Below are 17,622 nucleotides of genomic sequence, written 5' to 3'. Positions count from 1 at the left end.
GCGGTCGCGTTGGTGTGCTTAGAATAGCGTACCTTAAGTGTGCTAAACGCCATATGCTTTTTCATTGCATCATGCATGTGTCATGTTTCATGAGGTAAAACATGATCGCGAAGCTTGTTTGGAAAGAAGCAGCCGCAGGCGTGCTACTAACAGACACGTGGCGAGATTGAGAGGGGACGCGGCATGAAAAGTGTTTTCGTTGTAACTAAACTTGGTGTAAATATGAAATTCCTACGCAAGTTTCAGTCATTCCTTTCATTTATAGCTATACCTGGCGCAGTTCTGGGTAATTATAATTAACACCGTCGTCAAGTCCCCCCAAGCTAGGTCTCTAATTGAGTAGATAGTGCGCAGTTTTTTTTTATGCCAGCATGTGCATAAAGCCCTGTTCTGTATGATGACGCGATTAGTTGTTTTTCTATATGATCAGTACTTATGCATGCATAGTTACACGAAAACGTTTCTTACAAAAAATAACTAACACAATACTGCACGTGTAGGGAAAAAAATCGAGAGATTTATTACGCTCCTCAACGTCTCAGGAATAGTTTGCGACAAATGTAATCATTTGATTTTCATGCGAATTACGAAGGTGAGTGATCCAGTCGCAGAAAATGTGCGAGGTCAGAAAACGAGCCTTAAAGTTTATTCCCTCGTTTATGGCATCTTCGCTTTCGCTTTGGTCAAAGAAATGCGGCACTGAAATCAAAGAAATTACCTCACAATTTTTGACGACCACACTTCTAAAAAGCGTAATTTATAAATTTGTACTCAATATTTTGCTATAATTTTTCGTCACGAAACTAGACTTCAGGGCTAGGAAAGGAAATAATTCTAGAAATCAAAAATTTTCACCAAATCGACCAGCTTAACAAGAGGACAAGTCGGCCTGGCTGGTGCGTGGTCATGCGGCTAAAAACAGCGCTAAGCGAGACAGGAGATCGGGGACACGACTCTGTCCCCACTTTTCGTGCAGCGCGACACGTACGTATGTCAGCAGACGATGAGCGCATGTCTGCTCCGGCGAAACAACGCCAGCACTTCCCCTCACTAGTGTCCCGAAGTAAAATCATTCCGGCTAGTGCAGAGTGTCAAAACTTGTTTTATTCAATGCCTAGCGCATAAATAAACGGCAGGAACGCTTTCTACATGTTTACTACTAACCATATATACAATACACAGTGGCAAACTATTTCTGTTTATAGGCCGCACGTGGACAACGCGAGCTCGTGTACTTCGACAAATAACTAAGTTGGAAGCATCGACCATTGCTGTGATTCGCAGAAACTGGAAACGCGCCTACAAGCCTTGAAAACCCGCGCACAACACATATCCGCCACGCCACTCCCCGACCTTTTGCCTACCACAAGCTCGCTAGCGACTGCAGCGCCACCTCGTTTGTTTACAAACATGCAGGAGGTCCATAGATAGCCTGTATAAAAGTTTGTTTCTCACTAAATCGCTTCGCCTGCAAATCATATCATCGAGAAGCCTTCAAGCGGTGCATCCAGTTTCTGGAAATCACCGGACCAACACCACCGGCACACCTTTACTGTCGAATTAAAACAAAGAAAGACACAAGGATAAGTAAAAAAAGAAAGGGGGGGGGGCATTGGCTGGCTAATATGGCAGAGGCGGCATTACCAGACCGTTCCCGCGCACGAAAAAGTACCGCGTATTCCAGCGTCGCAGTAACTGCGCCTCTCCATCTGTGTCGAGTCGGCCAGACTCGACACAGATATTAAGTATTGTCAGAGGAGAAGCTGCAGGTTCTGCAACGCCGGGTACATTGGCCTTGCGGGTTGCCGGTGTGCTTCGGCCAGGCATCGCCGGTGCCACAAAACAAACATTGTACATTTATACACTAGCCTCGCGAAGGGGCCACGAGGGTGTCGGACGCCCGGTCCGGCGCGAACACAGCATGCGCGACACTAGCCGCCAAATTACGCGGGCAACAGAGCAATAAAAAAGACGTGGTGCGCTGTTTCCTTCGCGCCACAGTTGGGGCATTGATAAATTGGCACCACGTGCCACGACGAGAGGCGCTCACGAGTTGGCGGAACGCCCCAGCGCCGCCGCTGTTCGCATTCCCGTATTTCAGCCGGAAGGCGGCCCGTTGCCCACGACGAACATTTGGTCACAGCGGTGCGCCGCTGGTCGTCTGGACTCAGACGGGCGCTGCAATTAGCTCGTATAGGCGGCTCGGGCGAACTTCAGTGAGGTCTACATCTGGCAAGTCTGTCTCGAGAGACAAGTTGAGCCCGGTTGCGGCACTGGAGTAGGCCGCGAGTATTTCGGCTTGCGGCCCAACGTGTCGTCCAGGCGCGACCGCTTGTCTGGCTGTGCTAAGCCAGTAAAGGAGTAGAGAGCGCTGTCACATGTATTAAGGAGCCTAAATTAAATTTTAAAGGAAAAAGGTGTGAAGAAGACGACGCGAATTAAACGAAGAATAAAGAAGAGGAAGAAGAAGCATTCGTTGAGGTGGAGAGAGATGATTGGTGGAGGAGAGAAGAAGACGACGACAAGGCTTACGTGTACCAACACCGAGGCTATAAAAGGGCGAGCGAGAGCGAGGCACAGCGGGGAACAGCAGAGAAGCGGAGGCTTCGGCGGGTCAGGGACACTTTGGCAGGAAGAGAGCGACGCCGGCTACTGCTACGGTGAGCTCGCGTTCTACGACATCGCATCGTGAACCCCTGCCGTGCCTGAGCCCGTTCCGGGGAGTCAAACAGAGGACGCTACCACCTGCTACAGCCAGGGGTGTCTCCAGAGCTGTTGCCACCCATCCGGGTGGTGCCCCCAACGCCAACAACACCGGCATCACCTCCACGGGCGCTTGGACCCGTAGCTTATACGACGCAGCCAGCGACGCCGCCACCAAAGCCAACAACACCGGCATCATCCCCACCGGCGCTTGGACCTGGAGCTTGTACGACGCAGCCAGCGACGCCAGCCCGAGCACGTCGAGCACCGCCAGCGACGCCAGCCCAAGCACGGCGAACGCCGCCTCGACGCCGCCTACTGGATCCATACAACGCCTCAGCCACACCGAACCAATCGTGAGCATGAACGCCGACCACGAATAGTAGAACGCTAGTAGTAGACGCTGGTAGTAGTGTGCCTGGGTCATGTGTATTTATAGCCTTTGTGTGTTGTGTTAGTTTTGTTAGTTTTGTTAGTTTTGTGTTCTAGTGTGTGTGTCGCATAGGGTGTATTAAATGTGCGTCTGTGTGGGTACACCCGTCACCTAGTCCATTCTTTCGGTCCGACTGTTCTCCGGAGAGATCCGTGACAAGCGCCCCGGATACGCTTCGTTGTTCAGTGCACTCGCGACTAATCTTTCACTCAAAACTCGTGCCACCGTGGCGACATAGGAGAGCCCGAGGCCGCCACGGGCGGTCGATAGTTGACACACGTGGCGGGCGACTACGGCGGCTCCGCCATCCTACAAAAAGCAGCCCGGAAGGGAAGCTAATCGGCTCGCGGTGCGCCGTGGCATACCCGCTACGCGCGTCACATACATTGCGAAAGCGAATGCGCGGCTTTTGATAACCGCCACTCTCGCCCCTAAAGACATACTAAAGTGAGCGGCATGAGACAGCGCGCTCGATATCTTCGTGGCAACCTCGTCCCGTATTCGTGGAGAGACACCGCTCTGATGGAACAGGATTACCAACACCAACGGCATCCCCGAACGGGATAGGAAGTCGGAGAGGGTTGTTGAAACAACAAAACCGGAGGGCGTGGCTCTTTCTGGGGTTCAACTGGGCGCCTGAAAGAACGGCGTACTCCTCAAATGTGGCCAAGAAGCCTCTCACACTCCGGGCGTCACGGACAAATATAGGGATGTCATCAGCGTACGCCGAGATGACAACCGATTCCTGCCCTGCCATTGGAAAACCTGGAATGCATTGGCTAGAAGCGACGCGCAGTAAGAGGGGGACCAACGACAGGACAAACAGCGCCGGAGAGAGAGGGCATCCCAGGCGCACGCCACGTGTGAAAAGGAAAGGCGAGGAGACGGAGCTGTTGACCTGGAGCTCCGCCGTGAGGCCGCTTTACACGAGGCTGATACTATCGACGAACCTGGAGGGGAGCCCGAAGGAGCGCAAGACAGCGAACAGGTATGGATGCACGACCCTTATGAACGCCTTCGCTTGGAAGAGGGATAAAAATACCCCTCTAACCCCCTTCTCATGGGCGAATGCAAACACGTGCAGGGTAAGAGTGAGGGACGCGAATATTGGACAGCCTGGGAGTGCACAAGATTGAAAGGGGCTCACAAGCTGTTGTAAGAGCGGACTCAAATATCCGACAAGAGGGGACGCAACCAACTTGCAGTCGGTATTCGGCAGGGTTATCAGCCGCCACGCTTCAGGCCACGACGGCGACCTACCTTGCTTTGTGACAAGAACAATTCGACTGTGGCTGAACGAGGAAGGTTTTTGGCCCTCTACGAGGAAAAAGTTCACGAGGCGTGCTAGGAAGTCTCCGAGGACATGAAAGAATGTCAGGTAAAAACCAGTGACTAGACCGTCAGGCCCTGGTGCTGTCGTCTGATGCATACTTCGGAGCGTGGCAAGGACCTCCTCTTTTGCTGCTGCAGCACACACCGCCAAGTCCACGTCACCGACCGGGCGGGAAAGATCTCCGCAAAAGTCGGCGACGGTGGCGTCGAAATCCTCTTCGACGCACAAATTCAGCCATTTGAAGAGTACTGCGAAACGGTCACGAAACACCCTTTCGACATCAACGGAGTGACTTGAACACGAGCCGTCGGGCATGAGGACGCATTCTACGCGGGCGAGCCGTTCTCTTTTGTGTCGAACGCTCAGCGCATGCATGAGGTCTTCATGGTCTTCCGCCGGCAGACGTAAATCTGCTGCACCTCGGGCCGCTTGCGATCCCTCTTTTTAGGACGCGGTGGTAGCCGGCCCGCAGAGAGTCTAAGAAATCCCGCATAGCGAAAGTTAACTCGTCTGTTTGCTTAACTATTCGCAAAGGGCGCAACACATCGTTTATGGCGATCGTGTTGCGGGCACGCCTCACTTTGCCGGCACGAACCAGAATTCCTTTCTACTGTCCTTTGAGGGTGTCCCACACTTCGGGACTGAACTCTCCGACACTGGCGATCGACTGCGACAATTCTGAGCCGATGTCGTCAACACACGTGGTGTCAAGCAGAACAGAGGTGGCCATGCGCCTGGTCACTAAGGGCTTCGCACGACTTGACGTGCATCTAAGCGAGACCGCGACCGGACTGTGGTCGCTGAGGTCTCTGGCGCCGGCTGGGAACGGAACAACCTCACACGACACGAGACTCAACCAGCGGGGGGGGGGGGGGGGCGGGGGCAGGTAAACACGATTGATTCGACTCGCACTATGGCCCCTTGCTCGATTTGGCATGAAAAGGCTGCCGTGTGCCGGCAACCACGCGTCAGTAAGGTATAGTTGGCGAACCAACTTGCCCAATTCCTTCGCGTAGTAGTTCGAAGCTCCCTGACCTGGGACTGTCACGAATCGTGTCGAGAACACAGTTCCAAACTAAGACGTGGGGTGTGGGCTCGAGCAAACGGGAGGCGATCGAGAGGAAAAAAAGCCGTTGGTCAAAGAGTGCGTGACAGGCGCTTATAATTAAGAAACTGAATCCTCCGCTAGTCAAGAAACACGTCCGCCACAATAACTCGGCCTTCGTAGTCAAGAGTACATTGCGCGCCGGTGCGAAAAACCGGCGTCAAAAATACAACACCCACTCCACAACACAGTGAGTCCGTCAACGAAAAGAAAGCGTCAATATTAAACCGCGAACGGAAAGTAACAACATCTGCAAGAGTGCGAAAATTGCCCTCCTGCAAGAACAAAACGTCAATGTGAAACGAACGCGCAAGGTGAAACACCTCCCGTTGTTAAACGGGAGAGCGAAAACCTTGCGCGTTAAATCAAAGGAAACGAAACTCAGCCATCATGAGCGCAAGTTAAAAAAACTGCAAAACTCAAAACAAAGCACAGAACCAAAGAAACAAACGAATGTCGACGGACTCACGGTACAGTTCAGCAGGAAGAGTTCGTGGGTGCGTCTAAACGCCGGCGTCGCGACAGCGCTTGGAGGGAAGGTCCGGGACTCCTGGTGGCGTCCTGGCTGGCGGTTCCGCAGCAGTGGGACGACGTTGACACGTGGTGCAAGCGGCTGTGGAAAACACAGGCGCACCAACACATTCCAAACACAGACACCGTTCATTGTTCGCCAACCGCGCCGACGGAGCCGGCGCGCCAGCAAGATAGCGGCGCCAGGCGAGCGCTGAGAATGCAGCGCCCGAACCACCACCAAAAGGAGAGGAGGAAGGAGGCCTTACGGCCTGAAGTCCTGAAGGAAGACGCCATGATGAAGGCTAGGTGTTTTCGGAGACATCCATCTGGGCGTTCTCCTCATCCGCCGTCTTCGCCTTCTTAGGAGCTGGAGTGGCCGGAGACGTAGGGCCCCCATCCGAGGACGAGTACTGGCGTTTCGGGTCCTCGAGGTCCAAGGCTTTGCGCACCTCCGCTCGCACCATTTCCGCGGTGCACAGGGCACGAGGGGGCAGGGCAACATGGATGAGCGCCCTATGCGAGCGCGCCTCGCTCGCGCTGTCGCTGCTCGCGACAGGCACGTGCAGGGCCTCACTGGGGGAGGAGGTCACAGGCGACTCAGTGCCCGCCCCGACGTCCTGAAGTTGCGCCATTGCCGGCGCGTCGGAAACGGACGCCTCCAGGCTGTGAGGCTCAACCTCGGGCGACTCGAGAAACGAAGTGTCCGAGTCTGGCGAGGCCGACCTCTCGGCGTCAACGGCGCCCTCGGACCGCTCCTCCTCCTCGAACAGGTCCGACGAGGTGTCGGTCACTTCCTTACCCGCTTGGTCGACAGCGGGTTCAGCCACGGTCACCTCCCGTTGGGCAGCGGTCTCGGTGGTGCTGGTCGTCGTCTCCTCGGCCGCCCTGCTGGAACCGGCAGCAGCTGCAGCGGCATACGAGCGGGGCTGCACGCAGTCCGAGGTCGCGTGCTGACCTCTGCAGCGCCTGCACACCGCCTGGCATGACTCAGTCTCATGGCCGTAGGCGCTGCAACGGCCGTACCGCGTGGCAGCGCAGGCAGCGCCAAGGTGGCCCTTTCCTCCGCACCGCGAGTACACTCGCTCCATGCCACGATATTCGAGCATATCGCGGTGGCTCGCTGCATCTCCAGCTTCACCGTCCGGCAGCCGTTCCGGACGTAGCTCCGGCTCTTGAATACGGGCTCCGTCACCGCGCGCACCTTTCCGTAGGCGCCCAGGGCTGCAATCAGGGCGTCGTCCGTGACTGACGGCGTGAAACGGAACCCTGTCACGTAAACCACTGGCACTCATTTTCTAGCGCCGCGAAAGCTCCCTGGCGCCACCATTTTCGCCGCTTGAGCCATCGAGGTCACGGCACAAAGGAACGTCGTTCCGCCGATTTACTGCAGGAACTGCAGCCCTCCGACAACCTCCCCGATGGCGTTGATGAGTTCGTCTGCCGGAACGGTCGCTGGAGCACCATGGTCATCGAGCCCTGGACACCAAGGCGGCAGGCCTGGCGCCGGGGCAGGGACGGCTGGTCATCCGAGGTCGCAGGAAGGCGGGATCCGGCCCTCCTAGACCGCAATCTGGAATGGAATGAAAGCCTCTACGCGGAGACGGGCACAGTAACACCCTGTTAGTGAACTGTCCCGTTAAGGGACCGCTGTAAATGTACACATTAATATTCTTTTACTGTTTTTGTTGCCAGGAATGATGAAAAAGAAAGTGCACAGACCTGCCCACTGGCTCAAGCTGAGCCACAATCGCTACAACGTGCAGAAAGTAGGAGAGTTTAAAGATAAGATAGAAAGATAGGATAGAAAAGACGCGCGCTATAATGTCCCAGGCTGATCGCGCAGGCAGTGCAATACCGGGACAACCGGTGGCGGAAGTGAAGCAACCTTCAAGCACTCCGCCACATTTCCAAAAATATGTTGGGTTCAAATCGATGTACACATCCGTTCCGCTATATAGACTACGGGGACAGTTGTATACCGAATTTGGTAGGCAAATGAAACCCTGTGCGTTGCGGTATAGAAATAAAACCACATTTAAATAATAGGTAAGCATTGTATACACGCAGTTACTAATTGAATCGTTACCATATCGCACCGCCAGTCGAATTCTAGGCCCACTTTGACCCCCCAAACGAATTGGGACGTGTGTTGAGGGGGTGCAACTCGACAATCGGTAGGCGCGATCGTAATTTCTATGATAGATAGTATTAGGTGGTGATCGTTCCGCAAGGCGGCGTGCGTGCACGCGTCGCCGAGCGTGGTGGCAAACTTCAAAGGGTAGTTGTTGTTGTTAGCCTATCAAAAAATGGCACATATCCACACTGGGGGATCGGCCAGGAATCGGGTGGTTGTTCACCTGAACGCAGTTAATAAAAAGGAAAATCACTTGGGAGCGCAACACCGGTGAATTCTTCCTCATGAACAGAAAAGGGATGAGAGTTTTGATTTCATAATTGTAAGAAGAAAAATCAAGAGAGGGGTTAAATAATAATGATTAAGTCAAAATGTAATAATTGATAGAAAAGAAAATTTTGGAACACTTAGCAAGGCAATCGGTGAGATTCTATCAGGAAATTTAGAACAGCGGTACAAACAGATCTGTGGCTGAATCCAAATGTGGTGGCGCCAAATGATATCAAGGGCGGGCTGCTCAAACTAAGGCCAAGGTGCTGCAAGGGCTCCTCCACCAACCTTTTTCTCAGAGAGTTGAATCAGCGACAATGCAGCCAGAAATGATCTATAGATTCAGGCTCACGGCAAAATGCACAAAGGGGAGAGAGCGCCAAACCCGACCTGTGTAAATAGAAATTTAGAGGGAGGATGCGGCAGCGCAGCCTCGTCAGTGATACTTCAAGCTGCCGAGAGCAACAAATTTTCCTGTTCCAATAATATTTAAGGTGCTCATAATCCGCCGATGTTAAAAGTGTCGTGTCTTGCGTGCTTAAAAACGCACGTTGCCGAAATCTACATGCAGTAATATAGGCTGTAGCCGGGATGATTGGCAACACGGGGCCGCTGAGGGAAGCCTTTGCGAGATTGTCAGCAATCTCATTTACTGCCACACTGCTGTGACTGGGAACCCATACTAAATGAACAAGGCTCAAAAGCGGAGGAAGTAGGGATAAAAAAGTTGTTAAAATGGGACCGTCAACATGTGCAGCGAGGAACGAACACAAAGATAAAGAATGAGTAATTACTGCTACTGCTGTAATAGAGGGGTCTAGCTTGCGTAGAGCAAGTACAACTGCTAGAAACTTTGCTTGAAAAATATGGGTGAAATCTGGAAGGCGCAGTGAAAAGGACGAGTCTAAATGCGAGCAAAATATTCCCACACCTGCTTTTCCATTGCATTGTATTCCGTTTCTCGAGACGAAGCGGCGCGTTCTTCCTTGTTTTCTTCATCTAGTAAATCAAACAGTTAACGCTCGTTACCTCAACGTCCTCCAGACGGTGGAGGCCTTTTTTTTTCAGCCAACCTTTCATTCTGTCAGGAACTGCTAATTTTCCTTCTCAAGGAATTTAGCCAGTTGCACTTACGACCATCAGTTTTCTTTACTTGCGCAGTTTATAATGAGCCCATGTAAGCTCACTTCTTATTAACTTCCACAAGGACATCAATACCACGTGTTTATTCTCCGACCAACTCTGCTGTCCTCGTGTCCTTTAAAGATACACCTATCAATATCATTTGTATAGCTGGATGCTTAACTCTCAATTTAAGTTCAACCATTTTGTTAGCCGGTATGCTTCGGGCTCCTTACATTTCGACTGGTATTAACAGCTTTTCTAAAATTTTCAATATTAATACGGCAATAAGACTGGCATATACTATGTGGGTGGAGCGGGTCCAACCGAGGAACGCATCTGCATTATTGCGGTCGTGCACGAGGGAAAACAGGTGAACGGGCACTCGCTAAAAACCCGCGAAGCGCTATGTTGGAGGAAGTGGCGATTGCACTGGCGGGCACCCACTCCGACGCAGCATGCATAATGTCGGACTCGCAGCAGCCCTGCCGAAATTACGTGCGGGGTAGGATAGTGACACTCGCCCGCAGAATAATATGTGCAGTGGAGAGCAATTTGCATTCGGCAATAAGTAAAGAACGCTAGTATGAGTGCCCGGTCACCAGGAGGCTGATGGGTACGAGGCCACTCAAGCGGCTTCCCGAGCGTTCCTTCCCCCGGGTTTCACTCAATCGCCCGGTTCTGCCGCGGCAATCATACCAATCATGATATTCTCTTGCGCGGATATTACAAACCCTCTACGCCTCTGCAGGAGGGTACTCCCGGGAGCCGCCAAGGATATCGACAGAGCCGAGGAGTGCAACCTTAGACGCCCCCAAACAGGGCCCTTCTTAAATCCTGCCATACTAAAACACGTCGGCCCTACATTCACGGGCAGTATGCTGCCCTATACCACATGGATTGGGCCTGCCAGTACAATACACATATAGCCGTTATAAGTCAGCCAACTAGGGAGGGCTGGGAGGCGCTCCTGTCCAGCTCGGACCTGGAGGCCCAGCGGGCCCTGGCACAGAGAGCACGAAGAGCAGAGGCGGCCTATTGTGCCCCGGGATAAGGACTGCCACCCAGCGCAACAACCTTCCCATCCTCCCATTACCAATTTAGTACAGTGCAATAATAAATGTTTTCAACCCCTCCTTGGGTGATATTGGTAAAAAGGCGTTCACAATATCAAAATAACTGCATAATATTGCGAGGTAGAAGTGACGGTAGCCCGGCGTGCAGCAAGAGAGAGAAAAGGTTTTCCAAACAAAACTCTTTATCGGGATTAATTGCGGCCACAAAGAGCTGAATGACTCTGCATCGGTGTAGAAATAGGAGTGCTCGGGGGTCGTCGAACAGAATGTCCGCCGCTCTCAGCCTTGCTCATTTGAAAACTGCTAGCTAACTTACAAGATAAAGCATGCAAAGTTACTAGGACATTCGGGTACAAAAAAGAATCGGCTCCGGCTGGATGCGATCAATCGTGATAAATCTGGTCGCGTCTCGCATCAACAAAGTGATAAAGCGGCGTGGCGGCACCTTTAAAGAAGGAACAAAAACACTACAGAGATTCGTGTCATTAATACCCCCTAAAAATAGCATCGACAGGATGCTTTAAAATAAATACGGCGATTAGAAACGAATACAACAGATCGTGCGAAAATAAACACCGAGTGTTAACGCTGCATCCTTTAGCGCCAATAGCTGGGCTTTAGACGGGTGACATCGACAACTTCTCGTCGTACGCGGCCTTGCTGGCATGCAGTAATTGCGTCAGGGACGACTTCATAATCCAGTTCATCTAGCCGACGAAGAACCTTGTACGCGCCGAAATTGAGGCGCAATAGCTTTTCACTAAATCCACGGCGGCGAATGGGCGTCCAAACCCATACTCAGTCTCCTGGACTCTATTCCGCGTTGTCGTCGTAAATTGTAGCGTCTAGCGTCGGTCCGCTGCTGGTCTTAGATCCGTAATCGGGCAACTCTTCCGGCTTCTTCTGCGCGTTTAAAGTAGCGGCGACGTCGACGTCCTCTTCTTCGTAACGTTGGGTAGCACGGCGTATATCGTGGTCGTGGCCTCTCTGCCATCGACGAGCCTAAAAGGCGTCACTTGAGTGGTCGCCTGCATTCTGCATTGCGGTGTTGTAGGAAAAGACGATGGAAGGCAGTATGATGTCCAAGGTCTTGTGTCTGGTGTCGGCACACATGGCGAGTATATCGGCGTTGGATTTGTTCAGGCGCTCGGACAGTCCAGTGGTCTGCGGATGATATGCAGTTGTCCTCTGGTGGCTGGTTTGGCTGCAACGCAGGATGGCTTGCGTCAGTTCCGCCATGAATGATGTTCCTCTGTCTCTGATGAGCCCATCAGGTGCGCCGTATCGCAGAAGAATGCACTCCACAAGAACTTTTGCGACTTCTGCTGCTGTTCCGCTCGGTAGGGCTTTTGCCTCAGCGTAGCGGGTCAGGTAGTCGGTCACTATGACGCTATACTTATTTCCAGACGTGGACTGTGGGAAAGGGCCAAGTAAGTTAATGCCGATCTGGTGAAAGGGCTCTGAGGGGGTTCAATGGAGTTGAAAAATCCTGCTGGTCTGCTGCGAAGAGTCTTTCGTCGTTGACAATCTCGGCAGGTTTTCTCATAATAAGTTACATCGGCACACAGTCGGGACCAGTAATAATTGTCTTGAATGCGGCGGAGGGTGCGAGTAAACCGATGTCCAGCTGTCGGCTTACCGTGTGAAGCCTGAAGAATTTCTTCGAGCATAGTTGCAGGTACAGTCTTGGTCAAAAAACTTGAGGCCGCTGTGAACGGCCGAGGAGCGGCTGCGCTCCGCTATCGCGGCGCTGCCACCACCGGCGCGCGCCGAGGATAAAGAGGGCGAGGGAAGCATGTCTCTCAATCTCAAGCCTCCTCTGATAAGAGCGCTCGTGAAAAACTAGTGCGGCGCTCGTTATGCCAGTTGCACTCGTCTCGCGGCCGCCTGACAGGGCGCTTTGTGCGACGAAATGTAGTGGCCTGGACGAGGTGCTTTCTGAGCAGCCGTGAAAGCTCATAAAACGGGATAAGGCATGAAATTGAAATGGTAGGGTGGGGCAGGGGGGGATCAAATTTTTTTCGGTTTTATTTTTGTATTCTGTCATCTAATTTGATGCACTTTCTTGTGACGAACAGGACGAAAATTTTGCGGATGGCTGCATCAATAAGACATGGGCATGGGCAGCACTCGTTATGAGAAGGAAGGATGAGCACGTTATAATCTCGTGGCCGTGGTTTGTTTTGCATGATTCAAACGTCTCGTACGCGTGGTGTCCAATTGAAGCCGGATGAACTTACGCTGGCGTCATGTGTGCTTGAAAGTGAGCCCTAACGACAATGAGTCAGCATGCAGTAAGACATGAAAAGAGGCCAAGCAGTGGGCACTTTACAAATTGCCGAGGAATGCTCTAGCTCAATCGGCTACTCAGGCCAGACAAGCGTCCTCTAATCTCAATGTGGGCTTATTCAAAGAACTTCAGTGTCGAACACATACGTGCGGTCATTCCTTAGTGAAGAAGTGCCGTCTACGTATTTGAAAATTGTGGCGGATGTCACAGGTTCTTTCCTAATTAAGACAGCCTTTGTAGTAGACATTACTGCTTCTCGTCCTTTTTTAAAAGAACAATGAGTTAATTTCCCGTATATTACAATATGCGACTTGGCATAGCGCTATAGGAGCACTCAGAGAAGTCAGGTTTATATTTTATCTTTTATTTTCACCGCGCTGCGAAACACATTCTAAATGTGTACCTAAAGCATAATGCGAACGCTCTCCTCTCTGAATGTGTAAGATAAAATTGTAATAAAAATTGCGATGATTACGATAACTTTTGTACTGTTATGGCCTGGTACCTTCGCCCAGGAAACCGAATTGCGTCGCACGAAGCGTCCTGTCACGGCGGCCGCAAGACGAGCTGGCATAACGAGTGCCGCACTAGTTTTTCACGAGCGCTCTTATCAGAGGAGGCTTGAGAGTGAGAGAAATGCGTCCCTCGCCCTCTTAATCCTCGGCGCGCGCCGGTGGTGGCAGCGCCGCGATAGCGGAGCGCAGCCGCTCCCCGGCCGTTCACAGCGGCCGTAAGTTTTCTGACCAAGACTGTACGTCCTATGAAGTACCCCAATTCCTTTAACTTGTATACTCAAGAGCTTAACGGGGGCCTCGGTTTTCATTCTCGTGGTCTTTATCCCATGTGTAGCATAAATGGTCTCCGGCACAACTTCCTCCCTCACCGCTCGATGAAGTTCCACAAGGCGCTTGTGGTAATACAGGACATTCTGTGTCCACCTCAGTAAACGAAGGTGGCGCTGGTGAACACCCTCAAGGTTAGGTTGCCCGCTACATAAATACCCCCAACAGTAAAAGACTGGACAGCCGCCACCATTGCTCATTTGATTGAGTACGGTAAGCGACATACGGATGTCGCGGGTAGGAGTCGCAATGGCGGAATATAGTCAAATTTAATAGTTTGTAATCAAATCTATTTCAGTCATAAAGTTATTTCACCATCTCCGTATACATCACCACAAGTGATTGAGCGAAATAATTTCCGTATGGCTCCTTGGTTTCGATCGCATAGCTTTTTTTTTTATACCTACGTCATAAAGAGCCCATCGTTTCCTTAGTCTTGTATGCTCGATATATTGCAACAGGCTACAGAAACGACCATAGATTTGATTATGCCTGAGCAAATACCGCATGTCTTTTCTCACTAGATGTGAGCTTCGATTCCTTGTCGGGGGGAGCCGGAATATGATTGTGGTGAAATACGAAAACAAAGCCGCTGTCCGATACAGTGCCGTGTTAAAACAACACAGTTTGTCGAGATTCTCAATTAGTGATCCCATAAGTGTGCCTAGAAGCTAAGCTTAACCATAGCTCTAAAATTATGAAATGGCAGTTGTAATGCAGGGGTGACTTCCTTATTTACAGCGTAACCGTCTAATAGAGAACCCTAACTACTGTCAGCTGGAACTCAGAAAACGTTTTCAGCTTGTATTCTATTCCTCCTTTACGCGCAAACGTAGCAAAAACCCACCTGTGTTTAGTTTTTATTTAATCTGCCGTGTGCCGCTTTCTACCGTCATCTCATTAAAAGTATGTTAACGAACTTGGTATTATTACGAGTAAACCTCGCTGCATTTTTTCTGTGTTGTGCTTGTACTTCTATACACGACTGCCCAGACTTTTTATATTTTGAAAGATCACAAATTTCCGGTGAGGTAGCGGTCTGTAAAATTCGGTCTACACTGAGCTCACCTGCCGCAGAAGTGATCATTGACTTGTTCTTTCCAGTTTGTTATTTGCCTTCCAATATTCCGTTTTACACTTACTGCATGGATATTTGGCAAGAAAGTCGGAAAATGTATTACGCTGGAATATCTAGCAGACTGTAGTTTAGGTCCTACGAACACGTATTTTACCTGAAATTCTACCAAGATGTATTACATTTCAAGCTGCTGTTCTACAATATCAAATACTTTCTCGATTAAAAGGTATGATTAGGGAGAGGCTGTGAAATGCACTTTCCAGTTGTTCTTTGCGATATCCTGGTTTGTACTGGCATTTTATTTGGCATTTATTTAAATATTCAAGCCGCGTATCAACGTTTTCTTGCCCTTCACTCGGCATCGGCCTTGACTGGCCAGTGGCATCCAGAATATAAAGAACAAGAAAAAAAGTATGAATCTCTCTCCGCGCTTGGTTCTTTCGCCTGAATTCAACCAGCCAGACGCTCTGGTGCAGGAGCTGTACAAAGCGCCCTTTTCTGATCACAGAATTATTCTTCAACAACTCTGAAGATTGTACACTTATTTCTGCGTCACATATGGGCGTGGCAACATGAACTTAATTTTTCATATCTTGCCTTTATTATCATGGGCATGCCTTTTGACATGTCGTCAAAAAGAATGTCTTGGTGTTCATAGATCAACTGAAGGCGAGCTGGATAAAATATGCTGAATGCCCGTAGGAGTCGGGAGGAGAAAACGGTATGATTTCCGAAGGCCGTGTTTTAACATTACTTGGTTGGAGCTTTCACGAAGCACTGTTATATAACTGGGTCCCCAGATTTCGGTTTGAAGAAACAGAGCCAAGGCAAGCATGCTGGAACATCTAGTATTAAGTTACTTTAGGCTTCAGCGTTTGCCCATAGCTTGCTTTTTGCTAATGGTATCCCCTGCGGACTGTACCGACTGTAAGCATTACTGTAAAATATTCTCCTTCTACACCATTATGCAAAAATTGCAAAAAAGCGGCACTATATTAGTTGCGCGAGGGCATCCGTAGATAGTAAGCTCTGCCTTCAGCTGACAGAGATCACTGAAAAAATTCACCGTAGGAAATTTCTTCAAGATACTGAGGTCGTGGAGATTTGAAAGAACTTGGTTTAGAGGCGAAATAGAAATTCTGATTATATTTTATGACCCATGTATTTTGAAGCGAAATTGTAAGCTTTTCTTTTTTCACAAGATGTAATTGTATCTTTCACTGGCTTTTTAATCCTGACTGTGAACTGTTTTCATGTGATCCTCGGTTAAAAATCATGAAACACGGTTTCTATTTTTGCTTTTATAATACTGTGGAAGCTTACTCTTCACATCAGGATAATATCAACGTAATTTGCTAATGACCAAAGGAACGTACAGAAACTTCCCCTTCTGTGTTTCTTCAGCGCATACAATTATTCCTTTACGCCTAATACCATTGTTTTTATCTCTAGAATGTTTTCTTGGCTTTCTATTTGGCACTTTAATGTCGCTGTTTTATCAGTTCTGATCGAAAGCAAATCGCCTATATAGCATATACGTATATGACTGGCTGGGCCGACTCTTGACTTAGGAGGTGTTTACTCTGCGTCGCGATCTGGGCGTCAGCGCATCCAGTTTGAATTCTGTTGCCCAAGTTGGCCTTCGCCAGTGTGTGGACACTAAGAAAGAATTACCGCTCACACTATCCGAAAGATTTTTGATAAGTTTATAGCTGTAAAAAAAAAGTTTTCGGATAGTGTTTTTTAGATAAGTTTATAGCTGTTGATCAGATCCATCTTCAAGAAAGTGAAGATGACCTATCCAACATCTTCAACTGGTGCGGAACTCGCAGCCTTATGGGCTGCGGTAAAGTTCATCAGTCAAGAACCTCCACATGACTGGACGGTTTTCACCGACTTTAAAGCAGCCCTTCAAGCCTGCAAGCTGCGCTACGCCGCGGGTCGCAGGAGCAACTTGTTGCTGAGATCCGTCTACTGTACCACGGCACCGTTTCCAAAGGTCATGACATCATTTTTCAATGGCTGCCAGGACTCTGTGGTATTAGCGGTAATCACCAGGGCGATGCGGCTGCGCGTTCTGCTCACAACGACGGACTTCCAGTGAGGATCCCAATATAGAGACCTGACGCTGCGTGTGGGCTTCGCCCTTTGGCGCTGGAGCTCACACTTTCAGCGTGGAACACGGGAGAGTTTTGCAAGCTCCGCCTGAAGACACTGGACCCTGAACTGCGCCTTCGTCCTCCACGTAACTTCGAACGTCACGACGCAACACTGTTATGCCGTTTATGAATTGGTGTTGCATTTACCAATTACTGTGCTTTCCAGATGGGGATGGCCGACAGCCCTGTCTGTGAGAGCTGTGGTTGTGAGGAGACCATCGCTCATCTTCTCTGTGAGTGCCCTGCATTTGCGAGTGCAAGACATACACTGTGTTATGCTCTGGACAGCCTCGATCCTCGCCCATTAATAGAGCAAAAGATCCTCGGTCCGTGGCCACGGCAGTCGACTGCCCTCAAGGCATACAAGGCACTCTTTGCCTACTTGAGAGCGACTGGATTGAGTGACAGATTGTGACAGCGTTGTGCTGTGTGTGTTATGCTTTTTTTCCTTCTCTCTTCCTCCTTTTAGTCCCCTAATCCCTCTTCCCCAGTGCAGGGTAGCCAACCGGAACCCCTTTCTGGTTAACATCCCTGCCTTTCCCTACTCCTCTTTATCTATCTATC

General features: G+C 50.4%; 1 pseudogene across 1 annotated transcript in view; it reads left to right on the top strand.

Moving 5' to 3' along the window:
• The first annotated feature begins 7,549 nt into the window (after positions 1–7,549).
• LOC144103489 (venom metalloproteinase BumaMPs1-like) overlaps positions 7,550–17,622 on the top strand; it is a 99,201-nt pseudogene continuing 89,128 nt past the window's right edge. Inside the window, exon 1 of the transcript XR_013308300.1 lies at positions 7,550–7,696. The product of XR_013308300.1 is annotated as a venom metalloproteinase BumaMPs1-like (transcript). The remainder of the gene's footprint in view (positions 7,697–17,622) is intronic.

The sequence above is a fragment of the Amblyomma americanum genome, chromosome 9 (assembly GCF_052857255.1).
Source record: "Amblyomma americanum isolate KBUSLIRL-KWMA chromosome 9, ASM5285725v1, whole genome shotgun sequence".
In the NCBI taxonomy this organism is placed as follows: Eukaryota; Metazoa; Arthropoda; class Arachnida; order Ixodida; family Ixodidae; genus Amblyomma; species Amblyomma americanum.
This window is presented reverse-complemented; position numbering and strand designations above follow the sequence as displayed.